Source organism: Mirounga angustirostris, unplaced genomic scaffold, assembly GCF_029215605.1.
Source record: "Mirounga angustirostris isolate CCGP_5_RB_7025 unplaced genomic scaffold, mMirAng1.0.hap1 SCAF_1, whole genome shotgun sequence".
NCBI lineage: Eukaryota > Metazoa > Chordata > Mammalia > Carnivora > Phocidae > Mirounga > Mirounga angustirostris.
Genome location: NW_026991709.1, coordinates 199734981 through 199751980, shown reverse-complemented (window position 1 = coordinate 199751980; position 17000 = coordinate 199734981). Strand labels below are relative to the sequence as shown.

General features: G+C 42.6%; 1 protein-coding gene across 5 annotated transcripts in view; it reads left to right on the top strand.

Moving 5' to 3' along the window:
- The window catches only part of KLHL18 (kelch like family member 18), a 51951-nt gene that overhangs the window by 11260 nt on the left and 23691 nt on the right, over positions 1–17000 (top strand). The window lies entirely within an intron of this gene.

The window sequence follows — 17000 nt, the reverse complement described above, 5'->3', positions numbered from 1 at the left end:
AATTCTTTTTTTTTTTTTTTTAAGATTTTATTTATTTATTTGACAGAGAGAGACACAGCGAGAGAGGGAACACAAGCAGGGGGAGTGGGGGAGGGAGAAGCAGACTTCTGCTGAGCAGGGAGCCTGATGCGGGGCTCGATCCCAGGACCCTGGGACCATGACCTGAGCTGAAGGCAGACGCTTAACGACTGAGCCACTCAGGCGCCCCTGACCTTGAATTCTTGTGGTGTGGAGTCCGGACTGGTAAGGAACATCTGTAAATCACATGCTGCTAGGACAGTTAGCTGTTCAGTGGTTTCTATGGACTCTGCCCTCCTGTCTCCCTCCCTTCTCACATTCTACCTTGCTAGACATGGGTGGGAGTCAGGGGAAGGGTTTGGGAGGGGTGGGACAGGCCTGAATGTTTTACCTGGCTCGTCACTCGCTCTGTATGAGACCATGGCCCACATCTTTTTTTAGTCCTAGCTGGTCAGCCACTTCCTCCCTCACCCCTTTCCGGAGTCACTTACCCAGTGGGGCCCCCTAAAGCAGAGAGATCTAAAGCTCCATCAATAGAGGGTTTCACACAGTGTGCTTTAAAATGCCATCAAAACTCTAGACTGAACCCAGTGTGTTTTATTATACTTGCTGTCTGCTTCTCAACCCCATGGGTCTGTGAGACTCATCATTTCTGCTTTTGGTGAGGGACTGGACTAGCTTCCCTTTGCCCATATTGTGGGCTGTGGGCCGGCCATCCAGCATTCAAGATGAAAGGACGCTCCACTTTTCCTTATATGCCACCTTGATGGAAATGCACCTGAACAAGGCAACCATAGTGTGGCTTGTTTAGTTCTTCTGCTGTTGGGAATGCACTGTCAGCCCAGACGCCAGGTCCTCCTCAAGTCGTCCCTAAACCTTACCATCTTTTTCTTGAGCCTCTTACTTCAGCTAACTGAATTTCCACATAAGATTAGATAGTCACCCTCTTGATGCTTCAGTGTCTTCCTCCCACCAGCTCTGTCAGTCCTGAGCCAGAAGATAAAGGTTAAAAAGAAGAGATGAAACTCATCAGAAGTTTTGTTATGTGTTTGTATCTCAGATGAAAGACTGAGAGCTATCTCTTAGATGAAATGGGCTCTAGGATTCATTAAGTACCCTTGGCAATGAGGCACTGTGTTAAGTGCTAGGGCATAGCCTTTCCTTTCTGTGGGGGAAAACATACATCCTGGAGAGGGAGACATTCATTAGGGACCATATAATATATGCTACAATATACGCTGGAGGCTTATACCAGGCGCTACAGGATGGAGAGCAGACTGCCTGGGAGTCTGGGAAGCCCCTCAGAAGAGGGAGCATTTGAGCTGGATTTTCCTGGATGAGCATCCAAGTAGAGGAAATAGGGTGATTTAGGGGAATTACCAACAACCAAGAAGAAAGGCATGATGGGGGATAAAACTGTTGGGGTAGATGTAAGCCAGTTTAGGATTTGGATCTGACTTGTAAGCAGTGGGCAGCCCAACAAAATGGGGACTAACGTGACAGTTGTATTTTGGATTGATTCATTCAGAAATTTGATTCATTCAACAAATACTGCGTGTTCTTTGCTAGACTATTCCAGGAAACATACAAAGATTGCTCCCTTAGTGGGTCTCATGTTTTAGTAAGATGGGTAAGTTAGTTACGGCAGGCCACCACCATTTGCACTTGTCAAGGTTACCCGTGACCTCCACATTCAGAATGATCTCCACAATATAGAACTATTCCATAACCACGAAGATTTCCCTTGTGCTGCCCCTTTATAATCACACCCATTCCCCTTCCACCCTCCATCCCTTGTCTCTGGCAGCCACCAATTTGTTCTCCATCTCTCATTTCAAGAATGCTATATAAATGGAATCATAAAGTATGTGACCTTTCGAGATTGGCTTTCTCTACTCAGCAGAATGCCTTTGAGAGCCATCCAAGTTGTTAAATGTATTGATAGTTTTTTCCTTAATATTTCCAAGTAGTATGCCAGGGTATGGATTTTGTTTAACCATTTACTCATTGAAAGACATTTAGGTTCCTTCCAGTCTGGGGCTACAAATAAGACTGCTATGAACATTCATTTACTGGATTTTGCATGAAGATAGGTTTTCATTTCTCTGCCCAAGAGCACAATTGCTGGGTCATCCAGTAATTTGATTTTTAGTTGTTTTTGTTTTTAAGATTTTATTTATTTATTTGAGAGAGAGAGCACGAGTGGGAGGGACCGAGGGAGAGGGAGAGAGAGAATCTCAAGCAGACTCCACCCTGAGCGCAGAGCCCGACATGGGTCTGGAGCCCATGACCATGAGATCATGACCTGAGCCGAAACCAAGAGTCGGAGACTTAACCAGCTGCACCACCCAGGCACCCCTGATTTTTAGTTTTAGCAGACATTGCCAAACTGGTTTCCACAGTGGCTGTACCATTTTAAATTCCTATCAGCATGTATGAATAACAGTGGTTAATTTTATGGATCAAGTTGACTAGGCAATGGTGCCCAGTTGTTTGGTCAAACACCAGTCTAGATGTTGCTTGTGAAGGTATTTTTTAGATGTAGTTAACGTTTAAATTAGTATACTTTGAGTAAAGTAGATTACCTTCCGTAATGGGGTAGGCCTCATATAATTGTTGAAGGCCTCACCCGCAAAAATTGAGGTTTCCTGAAGAAGAAACACTTCTTTGAGATTCTAACATAGACACCCTGTCTGATTTTCCCACCTGAGGGGCTTGCCCTGCAGATTTCAGGCTCTTAGAATTTCACATCATCAAATCTTACCTGAATCTCCATCCTGTCAGCCCACCCTGTAGATTTCAGACTTGCCAGCCCCCACAATTGTGTGAGCCTCTTCCTTAAAATCAATCTCCCTTCCACTCCCTCCTTCCCTCCTTCTTTCTCTCACTCCCTCTCCATATGTGTGTATGCGCGCACGCGCACACACACACACACACACACACACCCCACTTCTGTTTCTCTGGAGAACCCTAACATAACGTTCTGTATCCTCACCAGCAATTGCTATCACCACTGTTTTTTTATTGTAGCCATTTTGTTAAATGTATAGTGATATCTAATTATGATTTTAGACTTTTTTTTTTAGATTTATTTATTTGACAGAGAGAGAGATAGCGAGAGCAGGAACATAAGCAGGGGGAGTGAGAGAGAGAGAAGCAGGCTTCCCACAGAGCAGGGAGCCCGATGTGGGGCTTGATCCCAGGATGCTGGGATCATGACCTGAGCCGAAGGCAGACGCTTAACGACTGAGCCACCCAGGTGCCCTCTAATTATGATTTTAAGTTGCATTTCCCTCTTGGGTAGTGTTGTTGAACATCCCATGTGTGTGTTATTTGCCATCTGTATATCCTTTTTGATGAAATGTCTTTTCATGTCTTTTGCCCATTTTCTCATTGGATTGTTTTTGTTGAGAAGCCCAGAAACAAGCTAACAACCCAGCTGAACAAAAGACGGGAACCTATATGAAACCAGCTCTTTCCCCAAATTCCAGACCCTGACCTAGATGGGATCCCAGAATTCAGTCTTCCAACATGAACCAAACTTGAAGAAACAGGCACAAATCTTCTCCCATGGAGAGGACAGAAGAAGTCCATGCTCTAATAAAGATGGAATCCCAGAATCCTCCCCTTTGTCCCATTCCCAACCCCTTCCCCACCACCAGGGTCCCTATGCATACAAAAGAGGCAAAGGACAACTAACAGTAGTAATAGAAAACATTTACTAACAGTGCTGAGGAGGGCGCCTGGGTGGCTCAGTTGGTTAAGCAACTGCCTTCAGCTCAGGTCGTGATCCCGGAGTCCTGGGATCGAGTCCCACATCGGGCTCCTGGCTCGGCGGGGAGCCTGCTTCTCCCTCTGACCCTCTCCCCTCTCATGCTGTTTCGCTCTCTCTCTCTCTCTCAAATAAATAAATAAATAAAATCTTAAATAAATAAATAAATAAATAAATAAAATAAAAAATCTATGATCCCTATTGAGTTAATTTTTATATAAACTGAGGTATAAGTTGAAGTTCTTTTGTTTTACCTGTTGATACGCAGTTGCTACAACCCTATTTGCTGAAAAGACTTCCCTTTCCTCCATTTGAGGTACAGATGCTTTTGTACCTTTGTCAAAAATCAGTTGGTCATACTTGTGTGTGGTTACTTCTGGGCTCTTGGTTCTGTTCCTTTGGTTGAGGTCCCTATCCCTGTACCAGTACCATGCAGTTTCGTTTATTCTGGCTATACAGTAAATCTTGAAATGGGGAGACTGATTCCTCCCACTTTATTTTTCCATTACACTATTTAAATTATTATTATTATTATTATTTACCTTTTAAACCATTTTTAAGTGTATAATTCAGTTGTCATTATGATGCCAGCAAGCTGGGTCTGGGGACCCAGAGGATGAATGGAAATCAAACACAGGCCAGCGGGAGGTAAAAGGGGAATTTATTGCAGGTACAGATAGAGTGTCTGGGAGACTTGTCTTTGTTTGGGGTCTGGGGGTTTTTATTGAAGAAGGTGGTCTGGGGTATGTGTCCCCTCAAGCATCCAGGAACTGTTTGGAACAAGGATGAGGGCCCAAGTGCTGCTTGGAGCCCTAGGGCCTGGGCATCTAGATATCCAGAGCCAAGGTGGTCTGAAATGTGCATATGATGGCTTCCAGTCATTCTCACCTGGTCCTTCCTTAAATATTATCTATTCTAAAGAAAAGGAGCAAAAAGCAGATTTTTATGGAGTCCTTTAGTCTCCCTGGCTGAATTAAATGCATTTACAATGTTGTGTAACCATCACCCACAAAGTCTATTACAAAACTTTTTCATCACCCAAAGCAGAACCCTATAACCATTGAGGAATAATTCTCCATCGCCCCTTCCCCTGGCCCCTTGTAGCCTCTTTCCTATCTCTGATTTTGCCTATTCTAGACCCTTCCTATAAGAAGAATCATATACAATATTGGTCTTTTGTGTCTGGTTGATTTCACTTACTATAATGTTTTCGAGGTTCATCCACATTGTAGTATGTATTAGAATTTCATTCCTTTAAAAAAAAAAATAGGCTTAGGGCGCCTGGCTGGCTCAGTTGGTAGAGCATGTGACTCTTGATCTTGGGGTCGTGAGTTCGAGCCCCACGTTGGGGGTAGAGTTTAATGAAATTAAAAGAAAAAAAGCCTTTATTTTTTAGAGTAGTTTTAGGTTCACAGGAAAATTGAGCAGAAGATGCAGAGACTTCCCATAAACCCCGTAACCCCACTATCAGTGCCTGCACCAGAATGGTACATTTGTTAAAATCAAACTCACATGAACACATCATCATCACCCGAAGCTTATAGTTTACATTAGGGTTCACTGTTAGTGTCATATGTTCTGTGTTTTTTGGCATGTATGGTGACATGTAAGCACCATTATTGTATCATACAGAATAGTTTCACTGCCTTAAAACTCATCTGTGCTCCATCTGTTCATCCTTCCCTCCCCCCAACCCCTGGCAACCACTGATCCTTTCGTTGTCTCCATAGTTTGCCTTTTCCTGAATGTTGAAATCATGCAGTATGTAGCCTTTTCAGATTGGCTTCTTTCACTTAGTAATATACATTTAAGGTTCCTCCATGTCTGTCATGGCTTGATAGCTTATTTCTTTTTGTGCTGAATAATATTTCATTGTCTGGATGGACCACAGCTTATTTACCCATTCAGGTCCTGAAGGGCATCTTGGTTGCTTTTAACTTTTAGCAGTTATGGATAGAGCTGCTATAAACATTCATGTGCAGGTTTTTGTGTGGACATAGGTTTTTAACTCCTTTGGGAAAATCTCAGGGAGTGTGATTGCTAGGTTGTATGCTAAAAATATGTTTACTTTTTAAGAAAATGCCAAACTGTCTTCCAGAGTGGCTGTACCATTTTGCATTCCCAACCAGCAATCAGTGAGAGTTCCCGACTCCACAACTTTGTCAGCATTTGGTGTTGTCAGTGTTTTGGATTTTGGCCATTCTAATAGATGCATGGAGATACCTTGTTTTAATTTGCATTTCCCCATGACATGGTATGGAACATTTTTTCATATACTTATTTACCATTTGTGTATCTTCTTTGCTGAGATATCTATTAGTCTTTTGCCCATTTTTAAAATTCACTTGTCGGGGCGCCTGGGTGGCTTAGTCGTTAAGCGTCTGCCTTCGGCTCAGGTCATGATCTCAGGGTCCTGGGATCGAGCCCCACATCGGGCTCCCTGCTCCGCGGGAAGCCTGCTTCTCCCTCTCCCACTCGCCCTGCTTGTGTTCCCTCTCTCGCTGTGTCTCTCTCTGTCAAATAAATAAAATCTTTAAAAAAATAAAATAAAATTCACTTGTCTTCTTATTAGGTTTTAAGAGTTCTTTGTATGTTTTAAGTAACAGCCCTTTATCAGATATGTCTTTTGCAAAAATTTCCTCCCGTCTGTGGCTTATCTTCTCATTCTCTTGATTTCATTTCTTTTTAAGGCTACATAGTATTCTACTGTATGCATATATCACATTTTGTATATCCATTCATCTTTTGATGGGCGCCTGGGTTGTTTCCACCTTTTAGCTACCGTGAATAATGCTGCTGTAAACATGTGAACACACAAATACCTCTTCAAGACTGCTTTCAATTCTTTTGGGTATATACCTAGGAGCAGAATTACTGTGTCATATTATTATCCTATGTTTAACTTTTTGAGGAACCTCCAAACTTTTCTGCAGTGGCTGCACCATTTTATATTCCCACCGGCAGTGCAAGCAATGCACAAGGCTTCTAGTTTCTCCCCATCTTCACCAACACTTGTTTTTTTCTGGGTTTTTTTGTTGTTGTTTTGGTTTGGTTTTTTTGCTAATAACTAGCTATGGTCTGTGTAAAGTAGTATCTTACTGCAGTTTTGATTTGCATTTCCCTGATGATTAATGATATTAAACATCTTTTCATGTACTTATTGGCCATTTGTACTTTATTACTCAAAATTATTTTAGCTATTTTAGTTCCTTGGCCCGAAAAATCTTGACTGTATCTATAAAAATAATCTTGCTATGGTTTTGATAGGAGTTGCATCAAATCTGCCCATCAGTTTAGGGAGAAATGACCTCCTCACTGTTTCGAGTGTTATAATCCTTTAAGACCTGCCTGGTGAGCAGAATGGGGGCTTTGAGGCACCACAAGGGCCCATTCAGAGCTAAAGCCACCTTTTTTCTTTTTTTTTTTTTTTGAGATTTTATTTATTTATTTGACAGAGAGAGAGAGAGAGCACAAGTAGGCAGAGACGCAGGCAGAGGGAGAGGGAGAAGCAGGCTCTCCACGGAGCAGGGAGCCCGACATGGGGCTCGATCCCAGGACTCTGGGATCATGACCTGAGCTGAAGGCAGCTGCCCAACCAACTGAGCCACCCAGGCACCCCTAAAAGCCACCTTTAGATGTAGCCCATCTACTAAAGCCAGGAAGGAAGGTCCCTCTTTTCTGATTTCCCCCAGGGCTTTCTCTGGACTACGGTGCTCAGAACTCTGGCTCTTAATAGCAGAACTGCCTTCAGCAAGACCAACCATTTATTGGTTCATGTAATCAAACTGGAGAAAAGACAGTGTTGATGATGGGCCAGGGACTGAAATGCTGCTAAGACACTTACCCTCCATGGTCAACACCCTCCTCCCACTGCAAACTGTTTTTTCATACATGGTGGTGGTGGAGCATCTGATGGCTCCTTGCTATCCTGGGGGGATTGTCCTTCTTTCTCATTTGAAAAGTCATGAGGAAGGGTCTCATTGGTAGGGTTTAGATCATGTGTTATGTAGTGTGGTTGGAATGAAGATAGAAGATCCCAGAAGAAGGTAAGGAGCACTAGACAGAGCTGAGGTGAGATGGAGTCTATAGCTAGTCGTGTTTTTGGAAGGTTTTTAGTGGCATGTGTTGAACCACAAGTGTTTTCTGTTAACCTTCAAGTAACCTAAAATAGTTCAGTAATGGATCATCATCATTACATTATAGATAATTGATAGTTAATGCACTGTACATTGTTAATATATAGTTAATAGCTTTATCTATATTATATAGCAATTTAGAGAGCCATATCTAGTTAATGGTAAGTGATAGAATGTCATGGTAGTACCCTCAAGTGTTACGGTTATTTGAAGATTTACTATACCTATTTATGTAAGAAAAATTTGAAGACATGGGTAGGAAATCATAAGGCCCCCCTGCTTAATCTTCTATATGCTTTTCTAAATATAACCAAGAGAGCCTGATGTCCATTCTGACTATAACCTTCAGTGAAACTGCCATTCTTCTTCAGGGTGAATTTATTTTCACAGGAAATTGTTGACTTTCTGGGCTGAATTGAGGGTAGAGTTGATATTTTAATTTCAGTGACTATTTACTGAGCTATATAAGGGATGTATAAGACCCTTATTCCCCTCAGGGACTCTGGAGTCCACCGAAGTGGGTAAGAACAGAAAAATGCAGTGCGTGTGACCGTGGCTTGACATCTCTAGCATGGAATAGCCCTACTCGTCTAACATCTGAGTAACATTTTCTTTGGGGGGTGGAGTGCTGGCTTGAGCTGGCTTTGTGCTTGGTGCTTGCTGAGTAAGGTGTTGATTGATACCTGAGGTAGGAAAGCAGGTGCTTCGAGGCATCTGCATGCAGTCCACCTCTGACATTTCGGATGGACAAGGCTGCTTTGTTGCTGAGCCTAATTAGCAGTGAAACTCCGTGGGTGTAGGGGTGGGGGTGGGGGGCAGAAAGAGAGAATAATTCTGTAACTATGGTTAAGAAACTGAAGTTTAAAAAAAAGACACATTGGTGGTGGGCAGGGCCCATATAGGCCATTAATGGCTCGAGTGTGAATGCCTCTATTTCGGGCTTAGCTCATTTCCTTTTTAAAAGGAGCATTTTGTAGAAGACACTGTTTATCTCGGTGGTGGATTCCACAAAGTGCCGACAGTTCATACTAGTTCAGCAGGAGGAGTCGTGAATACCAGCAGATCAGGTGTGAAGTGGGTTGCAGGGGTCTTAAATAAGTGATCAGCATCTTTCTAGAGAATGTATTCACATCCCTCTTCATAATATGTTCCCTGTGACTCTAGAGCAGAGGTCAGCAGGTGGTAACTATTTTTGGCTTTGCAGGCCATTGATCACTGTCACAGCTACTCAGATTTGCCATGGTATGGACATGTCTATGTTCCAATAAAATTTTGTATGTGGACACCAAAATTTGGATTTCATTTGATTTTTACATGTCATGAAGTATTAGTCTTCTTTTGACTCCCCCCCCCAAAATATGTATAAAAATGTGAAAACTACACTTAGCTCATGGGCCACACAAAAACAAGAGGCAGGCCGGATTTGGGCCCATAGACTGTATTTGCTGACCCCTTCTCTAAAGGTCTTAAAAATAACTTCTCTAGGGGTGCCTGGGTGGCTCAGATGGTTAAGCGTCTGCCTTCAGCTCAGGTCATGATCCCAGGGTCCTGGGATCGAGCCCCACATCAGGCTCCTGGCTCAGCGGAGAGCCTGCTTCTCCCTCTTCCTCTGCCTCTCTCCCTGCTCATGCTCTCTCTCTCCCTCTCTGTATCTCTGTGTCTCAAGTGAATAAATAAAATCTTAAAAAAAAATAATAAAGTTTTAAATTTGAGGACATTTTATTTATTTATTTATTTATTTTTATTTTTTATTTTTTTTAAAGATTTTATTTATTTATTTGACAGAGAGATAGACAGAAGAGCACAAGCAGAGGGAGTGGCAGAGGGAGAGGGAGAAGCAGGCTCTGCACTGAGCAGGGAACCCGATGCGGGACTCGATCCCAGGAACCTGAGATCATGACCTGAGCCGAAGGCAGACGCTTAACCATCTGAGTCACCCAGGCGCCCCATTTTATTTATTTAACAAGCAGTTATATTGCACTCAATATATGCTGTGCGCTGTTTTAAATGCCTTACAGATGTTAGCTAACTTAATCCTCACAATAACCCCATGAGAGAGGTACTGTTTAACCCCATTTTGCAGATGTGTGAATTGAGGCACAGAGAGGTTGAATAACTGGCCCATAGTCACACAGCTAGCAAACAGCAGAATCTAGATTTGAACCCAGGTCATCTAGCTCCAGCCGTACTTGTTCTTTTTTTTTTTGTAAGATTTTATTTATTTATTTGACAGAGAAAACATAAGCAGGGGAAGTGGTAGGCAGAGGGAGAAGCAGGCTCCCTACTCAGCAGGGAGCTCGATGCTGGTCTCAATCCCAGGACCCCGAGATCATGACCTGAGCCAAAGGCAGACGCTTAACCAACTGAGCCACCCAGGCGCCCCCAGAGTACTTATCTACAATGATATGCTGTCTTTTTTTTTTTTTTTAAAGATTTTATTTATTTATTTGACAGAGAGAGGCACAGCGAGAGAGGGAACACAAGCAGGGGGACTGGGAGAGGGAGAAGTGGGCTTCCCGCCAAGCAGGGAGCCCGATGCAGGGCTCGATCCAGGACCCTGGGATCATGACCTGAGCCGAAGGCAGGCGCTTAACGACTGAGCCACCTAGGCGCCCCTATGCTGTCTGTCTTAAAAGATTTATAATTATTGATTTTCTAGGCTAAAGGAAGTTTAGAGATTAACCCATCCCTACTACATCTCCCATTTCATAGACACATTCTCACACACACCGGCTTCATAGCCTTCGTGATTCAAATTTGTGTCTCAGTAAAATTATGGATTACCATTATGCACTTTCAGCATCTCTTGTGATTGCCTGAAAGCTTAGTCTTATATCCCACTTATCCCAAGGGTAATCTGTCTGTACAGGCTGGGCACTTAACTGTTCACTTAGTGTTTTATTTATGTTCATTGTGAGATGCCTTGAAGGTAGGAGCAATAGTATCAAAATGTTTTCCATCAAAGAGAAATCTATTCTGGGCATATCTTTTGCTTTCTTTGGGAACACCTGTCTCAGATTACAACCAACTCAGATTTTGCCCTGCTGCTTTTCCTGCTTGAATAAGCAGCTGGTTGAATCTTGAGCCCCACCTGCCTGTTGATAGGGAACAGAATTTGTGGTTTCATGCTACACTATCCCTGTTGATCTAAAGATACCACCAAAGCAGTGCTGTGAATGGAAAATTTCCCCAAGGAAGAACATGGAAGCTGGGTGTGTGTGCATGCATGCGCACATGCATGTACGTGTGTGTTAAGGCAAGTCAAAACTTAGGTGGATGATGAGGTGCTCAGGATTTATGGTTCCTTTTGCTATAGTCTCGAACTCTACTAACCAGGAGGAGCCTTGGAGAACCTACAGAGGTTTCTGTGCCCCAGGGCTTCTGCAGAGTTATTACTAGGGGCCCTCATATCCACACGTGCTCCGATCTGTTGGCCAGAGAAATGATGCCTTTAAGATGTGTGTATAATTGCTTTTCATATGTATGTGGATGCCATCATGATCAAAAAGAAAAACTTTACTGAATTCGTGTTAGACTACTGTTATTAATACAATGACTAACTGGTGAGAAACCTGATCCAGTTAGAGCCCCTTAGTTACAGATGAAGAAACTGAGGTTCAGGGGTGGAGGGAAGAGATTTGCCTGGATTATTACAGAAAGAACAGCTGGCCTGGAAGCTGGCGCGATATGTATGTACTATATGGCTTGTGCTGTCTCCCTTGGGATGAGCAGATAAAAGAGATGGGCACATGTTTTGACGTTTAATGCTGTGCTTTCTAGTATTGTCTGATAGCATGGTTGATCACAGTACCGTTTACCAGTATTTATAGTGCTTCTCTTGAGAATCTTAAATTTTTTTTACTATATTCCTTGCTATACCACCATAAGTAATAATCCTACCTGGAAATCCAGTCCAGCCTGGAAACAAAGCATAGTAATTGGGCAGCTCCCTTTATCTGTAGTAGAGCTGGCTCTGAAACTCAAGAGTTTTAATCTCTGTGAATCTGACTGAACTCGTGAGGATTTCAGTTATTTATATCTTAGTCTCATAGGAGACTAAATAGGGCTGTGGCTCTCAGCTGGATGCAAAACAATAACTTTTGTTAAATCTCTGCTAAGTGCCTAACACTGTGCTAGAGTATTTTCATGTGTATTATATATCACTTAATTTCATAAGCCCAACATTGCAATTAGGAGGCCCACTCAGAAAAAGCTAAGTAGCTTCAGTCTTCTCTAGAGCCCATCCATCCGGTTATTTATTCATCTGTGTACCATTGTGGAGCACCTCGGGTTTGTAAATGTACCCTTGAGTCCTATCCCATTGGTGGCCAAGCTGGGACAGATCAGCACAGATCCATCCCTCCAAACAAGACCCAGGATTGGCAGCAACATCAGCGTGGTCTGCACAAGACCATACTTTTTTTCCACTGGAACTTCAGGAATTTGGGGTGACCGTGGTGATTTGGTCAAATGACATTCATATCAACCAGTTTCATACTCCTTTATATGTGATCTTCTCAAAAACTCTTGAGAAGTCAGAGGAATAGGAATGATCTCCTAAGTTGGGAAGCTAAGGGGGGAGGAGGCCTGTAAAAGGTGACCTTGCTGGTGCTTGCTCGTGTGGGCCTTCTAGCTTCCGTGTTCACCACCACGGCTCCCACGCCCTTGTCTTCCTCCAGGCATCTCCTTGCTTCTTTTCTCATTTTCTCTTCCTTTCTGTACTTTCCTTCTGCTGCATTGCAGAAGCATCTTCTTCTAGATGAGCTTTAAATGTTAGAGTTCCTCAAGGCTGTCTTACACCCTCTTCGGGCTCTGAGCTCCCTCCCTCAGTGACCTCTTCTTGTCTCTACACTGATGACTCCCAAAAGTGTCATTTGAGCCTAGACTCCATTTCTCTGTGTTCCAGACGTACCCATCCACTTCCTACACAGTATCTCTGTTTGGATGCCTCCCAGGCACTCGGTGGCATCTTGTACAAAACCTGACTGGATCTTCTACCCCCAACAGCCCCTCTCTGTCATTTCTGATCTAAGTGAATGGCAACTCCCAGTTCATGTTCTCCCTGCAGAGAGTGACCCCATCGCTTTAGAGACCCTTCCTTAGTACTTTTGCCTGGTTTCCTAATAATCTTAAAGTAAAATGTAGAATTCCTGAGTGCCATGTCTACTTTTCCAGCTTCACATCACATTACTTTCCTTTTCATATCTATCCTTACATCATGGAGGCCACTTTGATTTTTAACATTCATCGAAGGAATAGTGTGTTCCATGATTTTTAAAACCAAGTATAGAGGAGTTGCAGCACATGTGGATTTAAGCTACCCATTGACTTTTAAACCTTATCTTCCTCCCCTTCGTATAACTCCATTAGCTCTTAATTTTCCAAACAAAGCTGTTAAGAGGCATTAAAGCTACAGGGGCTTCATAATTTAAAAAATATATGGAGGAATCCTATAGGTGACCAGGAATGCTTCAGTCTCTTCTCCAGATCCTACTGTGCAGAGCCCCTGCTTAGAAAGAGGTTCTGCATCCACTCTTTGTAGAAGCCAAGTGGCACGAGTGCTGAGTCTTTGCTGCAGTTTTAAGTGGAAGTTGTTTGGGCTCTCAGTTGGAATGGATTTTTTTTTTTCCCTTAGAAGCAAATTTGGAGGTGTTTATGTACCCAGGAAGTCCTGTGATTGCCCCTAATTTGCTTTGTAGATGCTAGTCATTGCATATCATCCCACAGTGGTTACATGGCTGGTGCCGATACACACGCTTATTAAGTGGTAGTGTGAGAATGGGCACTAGGTGTGTGCTGTGTGCACAGAGACCTGATATACTAATCCAGCCCAGGCAGCTTCCATATGTGGTCGTGAGTTTAATTCTTTCAGCTCAGAGTGTTTCATTATACCACAGATTCACTTCTTTCCTTCTGCCCTAGCTTGCACTTGGAACCTGACTTTTTTTTTTTTTTAAGATTTTATTTCATTTATTTGACACAGAGAGACACAGCGAGAGAGGGAGCACAAGCAGGGGGAGTGGGTGAGGGAGAAGCAGGCCTCCCGTGGAGCAGGGAGCTCGATGCGGGGCTTGATCCCAAGACCCTGGGATTATGACCTGAGCCAAAGGCAGACGCTTAATGAATGAGACACCCAGGCGCCGCCCCCCGCCCTTTTTTTTTTTTAAAGAGGAATCTGACTCTTTCCAATACTTTAAATTTACAGTCTGATTCCATTCTATTGGTAATACTTTAAAAAAAAAAAACTATTTATTTGACAGAGAGAGAGAGAGCACAAGTAGGCAGAGCAAGAGGGAGAAGCAGGGTCCCTGCTAAGCAGGGAGCCCGACATGGGGCTTGATCCCAGGACCCTGGGATCATGACCTGAGCCCAGTGTGGCCGCTTAACTGACTGAGCCACCCAGTCGCCCCTGTTGGTAATACTTTTAAACAAGTATTGTCTGAGAGTGGGCATAGCAAAATGTGATTAAAGGTAGGGATGTATGCCAAATAGTATTGCCTTTCTGACCAACCAGTTATATGTTGCTGATTTTTTTTTTTGTAAATTCTGTTGCACTATTTCACATTTCTTTGCCACCTTAGGAATGGAGAAGTGGGGAGATTTGAGGTAACAATATAATTGCAGATCAGTGGAGAAAGTGGACTTTGCTTGGGTCTGTGTAATTCAAGATGTTAAAATAGGGAACACACTTGTCCTCCTATGTAGGCCTTAATTTACAGTATTAGACTTATCAGTAATAAAAGAATGTTTTTATTTCCCATTTGCTTTGTCCCTTTTTAAATTTATTTTTTATTGGGCGCCTGGGTGGCTCAGTCGTTAAGCGTCTGCCTTCAGCTCAGGTCATGATCCCAGGGTCCTGGGATTGAGTCCCACATCAGGTTCCCTCCTCGGCGGGAGGCCTGCTCTCCCTCTCCCACTCCCGCTGCTTGTGTTCCTGCTCTTGCTATCTCTGTCTCTGTCAAATAAGTAAATAAAATCTTTAAAAAAAATAAAATAAATAAAATAAATTTATTTTTTATTTGTTTTTTAAAGATTTATTTTTTTTAGAGAGAGAGCACACAAGTGGGAGGGGCAGAAGGAGAGAGAGAGAGAATCTCAAGCATACTCTGTGCTCATTACGGGGCCTAATCTCACAACCCTGAAATCACGGCCTGGGCCAAAACCAAGAGTCAGATACTCAACCAACTGAGCCACCCAGGGGCCTCTGTCCCTTTTTTTAAGTGAACTTTTAATTTTGAGATAATTGTAGATTCGCATATGGTTATTTGAAATAATAGCAGTGAGATCCTTTGTACCCTTTGCCCAGTTGCCCCTATGGTAATAGCTTACAAAACTGTAGTACAACATCACAACGAGGATATTGATACTGATTTAATCCGCCACTCTTACTCAGATTTCCCCAGCTTTACTTTTATTCACTGGTGTGTCTGTGTGTGTTTAATTCTATATAATTTTTATCGTGTGTAGGTTTTTTATTATTTCAAAAATTTCCCACTTGGCTGAGAACTTAAACTGGGAGGAGGTGTGTTATTTACTGGGTCCCTCTCAAGATCCACTAGTACACAGCTTAAGCAGAATTCCTTCTCTTTTACATAAAAGGCAAGTTACGTAACTTCTAAATCTTGGTTTCCTTTTCTACAAAATGAAATTCGCAGCAGCTACTTAATGTAGAAGGTTGCCGTGAGGACTAAAATGAGAAAAGAATGTGTAACAGGTACTTAGCAAAAAGGAACTCAATAAATGATCATCTCTTTTTTTAAGTGACTTTTTGAACTGAGATTATAAATGAGAGTATTTGGGTTTTTTAAAGCTTTTCACAAAAATGTGGTATCCTATGATTGTAGAATTGGAAGGTCCCTTAAAATTTTGGAACTGGTGAAGGACTCCCCTAAACATTCTTAGGTGATAGGCTCTTATTCTTTTATAATAAAACTAAAGCCTGCCCCCCTGTCACTTCTAGATCTGCCCTCATCCATGTAATGGCCCTTCTAGGGTTGGAGGACAGCTACTCTGTCCCCCCCCCCCCCCCCAAATTATGTTTTACAAATGAGCTATCCTTAACCATTCCTTGGTAAAATGTAGCTTCCAGACCTTTTCCCATCTTGGTCTCCTTCTTGTAGATAAAGACAGATTTGTTCTTCCTTTTAACAGAACACAGAATTCAGTTGTAATCTGGCTAGCATATCCCAAGATAGGCCTGTCTTCTCTTTAGCTGAGCTTTTTGGGGAAACCAGGTCACCTAGTTTATGCACATACAGTTTTGTTCTTTTGTCTTCTGTTTACTTTCCAGATGAAAAATAAATACATGGCGATTTAACACAACTAATTGAACCCCTGTGCCTGGCTGTAATACCATTAAAATGATAGTAAGAGGGAGAAGAGATATCAGCAAATGAGAGATCAATGGAATGTTGAAACCAGAAAGTCTGAAGTATGATGAACTTAGAGAGCCAGAGGAACTGAAAGTGCCTGCTGGGGGAAAAGTAAAGAAGAAAGAGGATTTGTAATGCAGAACCCTGGAATAGTTCCAAAATTGGAGAAGCAAAATACTGAAAACAGGAAGATTAGTTGAAAGTCTGTGTGAAAAGCAATTAGTTGCCTACAGCTCCTCCCCCACTTTCCCAGGAGTCAGGAGTTTTAGTCTTCCACATTGAACCAGGGGCATACCAAACATAGAAGAGGGGATGGAATATGGAGCAAAACTGAAACTAAGGGCTTTAAGGCAAAGATCTAAATAGTGAATGGTAGGATTATCCCCCTCTCTCACCCAGTTTCCAGAATACCTACAGGCAGACACTCCCATTCAAGAGATTGGAAGATCTGTCTCTGATAAAGTTTGCCCCAGAGAAAAAGTCCTAAAGATACTACCTTTAGCAGTCCTCAGTAAAATGGCAGGTTCTTGCTTGATCACCCTGATGTGGGGTCCACCAGTTGATGAGCCTAGCCACCCCCACATAAAACTTTCAATCTAAAAATATAAGCAGATAGCCAGATGTCACAAGGCATTTATTTTTATTTTTTTTAAGATTTTATTTATTTATTTGACAGGGAACACAAGCAGGGGGAGCGGGAGA